Source organism: Rhincodon typus, chromosome 22 (genome assembly GCF_021869965.1).
Source record: "Rhincodon typus isolate 14 chromosome 22, sRhiTyp1.1, whole genome shotgun sequence".
Classification (NCBI taxonomy): Eukaryota; Metazoa; Chordata; class Chondrichthyes; order Orectolobiformes; family Rhincodontidae; genus Rhincodon; species Rhincodon typus.
The window spans coordinates 37,747,807-37,759,239 of record NC_063353.1 but is presented as its reverse complement, the minus strand read 5'-3'; positions in this window follow the sequence as shown (position 1 = coordinate 37,759,239).

The following is an 11,433-nucleotide window of genomic DNA, read 5'->3' as shown; positions in this document are numbered from 1 at the left end:
TCTGACGCATTTTTCCAGTCCTTTGGCCCATAGCCTTGTGTGCCTTGGCATCGCAAGTGTACACCTAAATACTTCTTAAATGGTATGAGGGTTTCTGTCTCTACCATCCTTACAGGCAATGAGTTCTAGGTTCGCACCACCTTCTGGGTGAAAAAGCTTTTCCTCACATCTCCTCCAAACCTTCTGCTCCTTAGGTTAAATCTATGCTCCCTAGTCATTGATCCCTCCATCAAGGGGAAAACATTCTTCCTGTCTACCCTATCTCTGCCCCTCCTAATGTTATACGTTTTAATCATGTTCTGTCTCAATCTCTTCTGTTCTAAGGAAAACAATACCAGTCTGTCCAACCTTTCTTCAAAATTAAAACTCTCCAGCCCAGGCACCATCCTGGGACATCTCCTCTGCTATCACATCTCACCTATAACGTGGATTCCAGAACTGCACACCTTTTCTTCTCTCCACTTCATTCAAGAGCTTTATTAAAACTTACTGCTGTGATCAAACTTTTGATAACATACCCTAACATCTCCTTCTCTGGCTTCACGTGGACTTTCACCAAATTATATTCCTGTGAAGTCATCTTGGGTTGTTTTCCTGCATTAAAGGTAGAACTTGTTATAGTACAGATGTCATGACAGACAAACCACAAAAGTGGAAAACTCAATTTGCATACAGTAATTAATGCCGAACTCTGCAGTTAATATATTTAGATGTTGTGGAACTTGACAATGGCTCTCTTCCAGGGGAATGCTGGAGCTGTTAATTACAATTCTTAATTTAGGTGATTAAAACACTGCAGATTAAAGCTGTGTGCACCATGTTCAGTAATTATGAAGGCATTTAGAGTTCTAAAGTATTAGCTCTTAAAAATGTTTGGCACGTTAGCAACAGAAATGTCAAACATTAAAGGTTTGAGTGGCATGATAAATTTGCATGTGATATTTTAAACTCTGGAACTTGGATTTGATTCTAAATCAGATGCTTGGGCTGAAAGTCTCTTTATTCCATCAGGTGCAATGATCCAAGTTACAAGTTAGGGCAGCATTAATCTGCTTTCTTGTGGATCCACATTGAAACTACATTATCTTGCTCTGTTTAAAACTATTTTCCTTATCAACATAGCATCCATGACAAAATTGAGATCACAAGGTCAAATGAAAAAGGGTTTTTGCCACATTAAAGTTTTAGTCTTCTCAATACCAGATGTCTTTTCGTTGTTTGTGTTCTTAGTACCCACCTGATATCAGTTTTGTATTTAAAGGACAGCATCTCTCTTAATCCTGCACCGAAATATCAAATCAGATCATGTACTCAATTGCTGTTGTGGGCCGCAATGCCACAACCTGTGGACCAAGTCAATGTAGTGCCAAGCTCAATTCATTCTGAACAATTCATTGTTTTAAACATGACAAAAATACACTATCACTTTGCTAGTGTCACATTCACATTTCAATTGCACTTGAAAAGAAAAATATAAAGAACCAAATGCAGTCACACAGGAGCCAGATTATCATTGCTTATTGAGTGACCTTACCAAAACATTTAAAAGAAATGTTGTGAATTACAGCCTGAAGAATAATCACGTCACCTAATACTTACTTAATGTAAACTCGACTTTGTCATTAAAAGATCACAGTGCTGTATTGACAGTAGAATAATACTTCTATATTGCATGGCATGCAATGGTCCTCACAACACACCAAATTATCTGATTTATCATTGGAGATTACTATGGGAGGTTTGGAAATGTATATCCAATATTCTTTTTTTTATTCATTAACGGGATGAGGGCATTACTGGCATTTATTGCCCATCCCTAATTGCCCAGAGGGCAGTTAAAAGTCAACTACATTGCTGTGGGTCTGCAGTCACATGTAGGCCAGACCAGGTAAGGATGGCAGTTTCCTTCCCTAAAGGACATTAGTGAACCAGATGGGATTTTCCTGACAATCAGCAATGGATTTATGGTCCTCATCAGACTCTTAATTCCAGATATTTATTGAATTCAATTGCCACCATCTGCCATGGCAGGATTTGAACCCAGGTCCTTAGAACGTTATCTGGGTCTCTGGATTAACAGTCCAGTGATAATACCACTAGGCCATCACCTCTGCGGTGAGATGACTTATTGGTTTCCTCTTGATGCAAAGCACTGTAACTGTTATGCCGGAGTTAATAGGGGTGAACAGATTTGTTTCCTATTCTATTCGTCCACTGATCACAACAATGTTAGAATTTTAAAAGTGAGGTGATGTATATGGCTCAGTCTCATAAAACAAGTTAGCTAGGTTCCTTGAATTAACCAACTAAAAACTAGCTTATTGCAGACAAACATGTTCAAAGATGTAAAGTTTGTTCACAAAAATTTTAACGGTGTGAATATATACAAGTACCCTTCTTGAAAACAAAAGGCAACATACACAACCTCCAAGCCTGGAATACTTGGACAAATAATAATTCAAATCAGGAAGAAAAGAATTATTCATCAATTGTCTCAAATGCTGAACTTCAACTGAAGTCACTTTCCACATTGGCTGGATTTCTTGCTGGATCAGTTCTAGCTGCCTGAATTGAATATCTCTGGAAACAATACTGTAGACTTGAAATTCTCCTTAAGAACTTTCCACATGTGATAATGATGCATTCCAGTGGGCTTTTGATTGAAAAACTTTGATGAGAGGAGTTTCAGAGAAAAGTGTGGTGGAGGTGGGAAGATAAAAACTGTTGCTCTTGAGGTAAATTATTTCAGACTTTGCATTCAAGTCCAAATCTGTTTTCACCCACACAGTCAAATGTCGGAGGTTTAGGTTAGAGATGGTGGCACTGGTCTACTCAAATCACAGCCAGGACTGAACTTGGTATCTTTATGGCATCATTGGAGGAAGCAGAAAGTTTATTCGATAATTATAAATGAGGATTACCTCTCAAAGTACATTCTCTGAATGTCTATTCATAGCATATACTTTATTGGAATATGAACCCAAATCAAAGGCCTTCTTACAAAACATACACAATCAGAAAGGCTTAATGACTGTGTAGCCCCGTGATTCACAAATAGGTCATTAGTTAGTTATGATTGAGGAAAACCAACTTAATTTGTCCATTCAGAATGGTTGGGTCTCGGATATTACCCTGACGAACTGCTGCAGAGATGTCCTGGAGCTGAGCTGACTGGCCTCCAAGGATTATCTTCCTATCTGCCAAGTATGAATCCAACCAATGGAGAATTTGATCCCTGATACATATAGAAAAACTGGCTCACTACATAAACACAGTGGCTACAACAGCAGGTCAGAGTCTAGGAATACTGTGTTAACTTATCTCCTGAATCCCCAGAGCCTGTCCACCATGTACAAAGCACAAGTCAGGAGTGTGATGAAACACACCCCACTTGCCTGGATGGGTACAGCTGCAACAACACTGAAGAGGTTTGACACCATCCAGGACAAAGCAGCCCGCTTGATTGGCCCCACATCCACAAACGTCCACTCCCGATGCTCAGTAGTAGACACTTCTGCTATCTGCAAGTTGTACTGCAGATATTCACCCAAAGATCCTTACGCAGTATCATCCACACCCACAGCCACTTCCATCTGGAAGGACAAAAACAGGAGATACATGGGAATACTGCAAGTTCCCCTCTAAGCCATTCACCATCCTGACTTGGAAATATACCACCATTCTTTCATTGTTACTGGGTTAAAATCCTGTAATTCCCTCCCTAATGCTATTATGGGTTAACCCACGGCACATCTTCTGCAGCAGTTCAAGGAGGCAGCCCCCCACTACCTTCTGAAGGGCACCCAAGGATGGGCAATAAATGTTGGCCAGCCAGTGACACCCACATCCTACAATTAAAAAGAATGATGGTAAAGTCACTAATATTATATCTAAAGGTTCCTAAAAGATCAAGGTTTTCATCTGCATGGTTCTGTTGAGGAGTCCCTTCCCCACTTTTGTTCAAAATAGAACTTATCATTCTTAAATTTTATTAGTTTGAGCCTTTGTCTCCTTCTCTTAGTCTCATAATTTAAATGCAATTGCTTGGATTTACCTTGTCCACAGAATTTACCATTGTTAATTGGATTGCTTCTCAATCCTTCAGAGCTGAGAAGTTTTAGTTTCTTCAGTCTCCATTACTCAGGGATCTGATACCAAGAATTCATTCTGTGGCATCCTCCAACATTTAAATGTCAAATGAGACAGACTGATGAGAACTTAAGTACAGTTATTTCAAATTAGTAATGCATATACAAAACTGTTGATGGCAGGAAGTTAATATTGAGCTTCTACCTGTAAAAAGAAATGCATTTAGTTTCGGTTAGAGTTGACCTTGCTTTATTCTGCTAAAATCCAGTACAGTAAGTCTTTGCTTAAGGATGTATGTTCCTGAAAGTTCAACATTTAGAAATCAATGTAAAAGCTGCAGTTATGTTCTGTAGGGCCTTCCCTGTCAGAAAATAATTAAAATATTATACACTGCAAGTTGAAATACTGTACCTTAGTACATTCCCATTTCCAAAAATAAATTAACTTTAAAAGTTGGTGAATGTAAAAATATAAGAAATATGCTAACTTGCTCCTTGTTTCCTGATCTCTGACCACCTCTTCCAGGCTGACACTTTCCTGTCTGTCACCAATTCCTTGCCCAACTTGCTCACTCACTGTGAATGTTAGAAGGGTATTGGTTAGTGGGGGTCAGTCAGGATGATGACAAACAAGAGAGCCAGCCAGGGAAGCAGTGAGGGGATTGAGCAGGGAAGAGGCGAGGAGGGACAGTAGCATGAAGAAGTGCATCTCAAGTAGCAGGAGAGAAAATCTGATGGCGTGCGAGAAGTTGCATCATCATGGCACGATTGAGTCACACTTGCTCTGAAGGGCCCGGCATGAAAAACGCTAAGGTGAAAGTGCTGATGCTAAGGGCAGACACTGGTCCTGACATATTCATGACGCAGATGTTGGAATGACCCTGAATGAGGCAACTTAAAACAGGAATTTACTGTTGGCTGGAAGTGAGGTTAGACTGACCATGGAGCACCACCTCGTTACACAAACAAAGGCTTGGATTGATATTGCACTTTTCACCAGATTTCTCAAAGCGCTTTAAAATGGAATGAATTTTGTTTTTGAAGTGTAATCATGGCTGTTGTGCAGGAAACACAACAGCCAAAATGCGCACAGCAAACTCCCACAAACAGCTTTGTGAAAATGACCTGCTACCCTATTGATTGAGGGAAAAATATCAGCCAGGGCAACAAAGATAAAACAACCAGCCACGCAGGCAAACTGGTTTAATGTCTCATCCAAAAGGCAGCATCTCCAGCCATGCTCTGGTCCCTCAGTGAAGAACTGAAGGATCAGCCTTCATTTTTGTTCTGAGGCCACACGGTAAAACTTGAATCCATGCCCTCGAATTCAGAGACACAAGTCTATTAACCGAAGAAGCATACTGGACTCAAAACATGACTGTTTCTCTCTCCACAGCTGCTGCCAACCTACTCCAGGATTTGTTGTTTTGTTCGACTACCTGAGTCACAGCTGTCACTCACACAATTCACAAAACCACAAAACTCAATTACATCTGCTATTCCAGTAAGTCAAGAGAGTTAAATTCGAAGCAGGAAATCTGAAATAAAATTAGAAAATGCTGACCAACATTCCCTAGTAGAATAATAGAAATGTTTGGCCTAAAACATTGGGAGTTTGAGCGTGGCCACACAGCGTCCTGCAGAACTGGAACAATACATACAGCACAACCTTACACAGGGCTGGACAACATGAGTGATGGCGTGACATCTGGGAGAATTCAGAGATAAGTCAACATTGGGAGAAAATTGTTGCATTTTCAAACAGAGTTTTGGGTGTCGATGCGTAATTCTCACTAGGCAACAATGAGATGCCAATTAACAGGGATTATTGCTTGTAATCAGCTCCATTAACTGCACATCTCACCCCTTAACAGGCAGCTTTCCTATCCTCCCACTTGCTGTGAGGAAACTACATGTTGACAATTCCCAACATGAGCGTTAGGGAGGGTAGGGTCACAGAGCAATACAGCACGGAAACAGACCCTTTGGTCCAACTCATCTGTGCCGACCATAATCCCAAACAAAAACTAGTTCCACTTGCCTGCATTTGGCCCACATTCCTTTAAACCTTTCCTACTCATGTACCTGTCCAAATGTCTTTCAAATGTTGTAACTACCTGCATCTACCACTTCCTCTGGCAATTCATTCCACATATAAACCAAACTCTGTGTGAAAAAGTTACCCCTTCAGGTCCCTTTTAAGTTAAGGTCCCTCCTCTCAACTTAAAAATATGGCTCAGAGTTTTGAACCCCCCACCCTAGGGAAAAAAGTTTTTGGTATTTACCTTATCTATGCCCCTCATGATTTTATAAACCTCTGTTAGGTCAACCCTCAACCTCCTACGCTCCAGTGAAAAAAAGTCCCAGCCTATTTTAATAACACAAACATTCCAGTCCTGGCAATATCCTGGTAAATTGTTTTTGAATCCTCTCCAATTTTATAATATCCTTCCTACAGCAGGGCGACTAAACTGTACACAGTACTCCAAAAATGGCCTCACCAACGTCTTTTACTACCTCAATATGACATCGCAACTCCTATACTCAAAGGTCTGAGACATGAAGGCAAGCGTGCTGAGCAACATCTTAACCACCCTGTCTACCTGTGATACAACTTTCAAAGAACTATGTACCTGAACCCCTAGGTCTCTCCCCACAACTTCATCCGCAGATGCCTAACAAACAGACACAACAGGAGGACACAGTACGCCCTAACACACTGGCCACACTGCCCTACATCAAGAACATATTGGAACTGACAATGAGACTCCTAAGACCACTAGAAATCATGGTAGCCCACAAGCCCACAGCCACTCTAAGATAATCACTCACAAGGATTCAAGACCCCATTCCCACAACATGCAGAACCAACGTGGTTTACAAAATACAATGCAACGACTGCCACAAACATGTCGGACAGACAGGAAGGAAACTATCCATCAAAATATATAAACATCAACTAGCAGCAAAACGGCACGACGAACTCTACTTAATATCAGTACACTCGGACAATGAAGGCCATCAGTTTAACTGGGACAAGGTAACCATAGTAGCCCAAGCCAAACATAAACATGCACGGGAATTCCTAGAGGCATGGTTCTCCACCCATAATACAATCAACAAACACATAGAATTGGATCCCATATACAAACCCGTACAGATCAAAACCGGAAATGACACTACTCACCATAATGGACCGGACAGTATAAATTCCAAGCAGAGTAGAATAACATCGCTTCATCGGAGGCTCCACTGATAATGTCACCTAGCATAGTGACGAAACGTCTGATTAAGAACAAGCCAGCTCGGTGAGCAAGTCAACAGCCTCATCCACAACCCGAGCTACAGATCTTTGCCAAAACTTTGTTCAGTACTACTATCTTTCCTTGCTGTTTAACACTGTCGCAAAGCCAGGAAGCTTGTTATCACAATGACCCAGCTAGTGACCTTCAATGAGGCTGGCAGGGTCAGATGGTGTGACATCATCTGGTGGTCCGGGGGAAAAGGATGGCCCTGTTTGGCACCACTCTATCTGTTCAATCCTCCAGGTGTCTGACTGCAAAGAGGGGCACTAATTTCCCCGTATCGGCCATGTCTGGGACAAATTCCATGAACTGTGCGTGGACACTCTGGACCGCACTTATCATGGCCCACAGTGGTCTTTTAATGATGGCTCTGGTGTTAGGGGTGCCAGTCTATTGAGAGAAATCCTGATAACAGCAATGTCTTGCAGTGAGTGGTGAAGCCTAGCTATCATCAGATAAGTGGAACACCACTGGGGTGTGGTAGGTACTTAGGGAGGCAGGTTTGTGGCGAGAAATCTCACTCAGCCTCATGGAGAGAAACCCTCCGTGAAACCTGACAAAATTGACAACCGAAATATTGTAAAATTCAGCCTTTTGGAGGAATTTGTGAAGTTTCACACATCACTACTACTTCTCCCAGCTGAGGGAGAGAATTTGATAAACGGATGATTTAATGCTGGGCTACTTCCAATAGTTGCCAGCAGTCGTGACATTTCTTTCCATTTGGTGCTTTCAGTCTCATTTTTTAAGACCCAGGCTTTTTTCGCCTGAGCAAAGGCTGCCAATGAATTATGAGATGAATCTTGTACATTCTAAAGGGTTTTGTTGTTCCTGGTGCCCTTTTATGACACTTGATTTTAATTGCTCACATTGGAAAGAGATATTGAAACCAACCAGACTCAAAAAAAGATCTTGCCAAAAAAGAAATTGCTGGAAAAGTTGCTGGCTTTGTTCTTTTGCAAAAAAGATGTTACTCATTATAGAAACATATAATGCCTCTCAGGGTGTACAGACTGCAGCATACGTTTTAACCTAAGGGACAGTGTGATTTTACATTTGTTAGAGTGTCAAGGTGGAATCTCATTTCTGTTTGCAATAAGGTGTTTGAAAGCAGTTCTGCACTTAAAATGATGATCTGTGATACTATCATTTTAGAACACTTGAAAATCCCGCGCATGTGTTCGTGAGCATAACAAAGCCAAAAGTTTGACTGGGGCTTGAGATAACTCCATAGAGGCCTGTATCCTGTCACCAAGTTACCCTTTACTTACACACAGAGTGCATGACACTGATTCAGCTCCCTTAGCTTTCGGAGTGAACAGAACCCCTGACATGCCTATGTCAGCCAGGGCTCCCTGATTGGACCAGATTAACAGCCCCAATTAGGGAACTCATATTCTCTGCAGTCTACCTGGTTGACCTCGTTAAAATCACTACAGGGATACCGCTTACAGAAGAGAACTTAATGATAGTTTACCAAATTAACATTTTTGATGGGTGCTAACATTTTGTTTATTATCAATTCATAGATGAGGGCATCAATGGCTAGGCCAACATTTATTGTCCTAATTACCCAGAGGGCAATTACGACTCAACCACATTGCTTTGGGTCTGCTGTCACATGTAGGCCCACACCAGGTAAGGATGGCAGTTTCCTTCCCTAAAAGACATTAGTGAATCAGATGGGTTTTTCTGACAATCACCAATTGATTCATGGTCACCATTAGCCTCTTAATTCCAGATATTTTATTGAATTCAAATTCCACTACCTTCTGTGGCAGGAATCGAACCCGGGTCTTTGGATTAACAGTCCAGCAATAATACCACTTGGCCATACCCTTAGTGCGCTCACAAATTCATACTTTAAAAAAATGCTATTTAAATTATCTGCAGCATGGGTCAAATAAATTTACATGATTTGTGATAAATACATAGGTTCAGCACGGAGTGATTGGACAGGTGCTGAAGAATAAACAGCAAGAAATCGGAGCTCAAGGGGGTTCTGAATGATAGAGGCCTTGGATGCGCCATGTTACACAGTGGAGGTAGATGATGATTAATTGATTTTACACCCAGTTTTCAGTGTGCTTGCATTTTGCTGTTCACATAGGAAATAAAAATCGAAATAAAAGGAAAACTGTAAATCTGAAATTCTAACAGAAAATACAAAAATGCTGGAGCTTGGCCTAATTTTGTTGCCAGTTTTTCTTACCCTGGTAGTAATAATGTTAGGATTCCCTCTTTCTGGATTAAGGAAACTTATTTTGCCAAAGTTGGTGCATGGATCCAAACTGAATAATTAAAATTACCTAAACAGACCATCCTACTGGATTGGATACTTCACCAGATCTGATTAAACATAAGACAACATAAAAAGAGGGTCAATAGCACACAGCAGATAGAAGCACGCCGTACAGATACATTCACAACTTTTTGGAAGATTGAAATTGTAAGAGGTGCCAAGAACGCAGATTAGAAAATTGGATATTAATTACTTACAGAAGAAAATGGGCCTGGTGTTTGTCTGCTGGTGTAAATTTTTACAATCTCGGGTTGATCTGCCAGAATTATTCTTAATTAAATATCCTGGGTCATCCCATTTATACATTTATTTGCAGGCTTGTGAAATGTAATGTTCACACTGCATCTGGGAACAGAAACTGGAGCAGAACTGGAAGCAAAAGCTTTGAAGTAATGTGAGCAATTAAAATCAAGTGTCACAAAGGGGTGATAGGAGCAATGAGACCCTTTGGAAAGGTATAAAATTCATCTCATAACTCATTAGCGCTTTTGCTCAGGCTAAAAAGCCTGGGTCTTAAGAAATGAGACTGAAAGCAACAAATGGAAAGAAACTTCATGACTGCAGGCAACTTTTGAAGTATTGCAGCATTAAGTGACCTGTTTGGTAGCACAGCAACCAGAGGCCGCTCAATATTTTCTAATCAACCTGTTCAGAAATGTTATTACACACCTCTGGAGCACATGGGACTTGAGCCCAGGCCTGCTGGTTCAGAGGTAACAACACTATCATTGCACCACAGGAGCCATACCAGAGGCTAAGATGATTCCAGTCTGCTACTTGATGTTGTGACCATACCGTGCCTTTAAGAGTGATTTGTTCTGTGCTATTTCACCTGCAGAGGGACGTTGCCAGTGATACTGGAATGACTGCTTCAGAAATGGTGGGCAAACAGCTTTGAGCTCCGAGTGCTTCTTTTAAAAATTAGACAAAAGAAGCATGAGTGGGTGGAGTCAGGTTCAAACAGACCCAGGGTTTTACTTTTGCTTTTGCTTTCAGTTCAAGTTGGGTTTTTTGGAGTTGAAGATGATAGACACAACTCCGTCTCTGTTGCAGCAAAAAAACCTTGAGTTCTGTCTCTGCTGCTACATTTTCCTTTCAGTGCTCCTTTCTCCTGGATTGGAGGAGATAGCAAGCAAGAAAATCTGTTTTGCTGAATTTGCCTTTGCCAAGGGTGTGTTTACGGGATGCTGCTATACTGGAGCAGTTAATTATTAGTTGTTAAATAATATAATTTTTCAAGTATTTCAAATGAGTTAAAGATACATCATTTCTTCATTTGTTTAAAAAAAGATCCACTAATAGCTATTCATTCTCCCAGGCTGATTGTTATCCAAAACTTTGCTTGTCCAACTGTTCTCTCTCTTTGGGCTCTACCTCCACCTATCGATTACTCCTTACCCTATTCCCCACCCTATCATCTGCATAAAAAAAAGACTTTTTCCTAACTACCAATAGTTCTGAAGAAGGGTTACTGAACTCAACATGTTGACTCTGATCTCTCTCCAGAGATGCTGCCAGACCTGCTGAGCCTTTCTAGCTATTCCTGCTTGTTTATTCCTTTTTCTTTCAACACAGTTAAAGTACAAAGTGTGTTTTGTTGGTCCACCATGAGGCTTTCAATCAAAACACATCTCGAACATGACGCCTTATTCTTGACTTTAAATTAGTAGTAGTTACGGTCTAGGTTATCTCCTTGATGTATTTTGAGGGGGTTTGGTCTGGTCCATAACAACAGCAC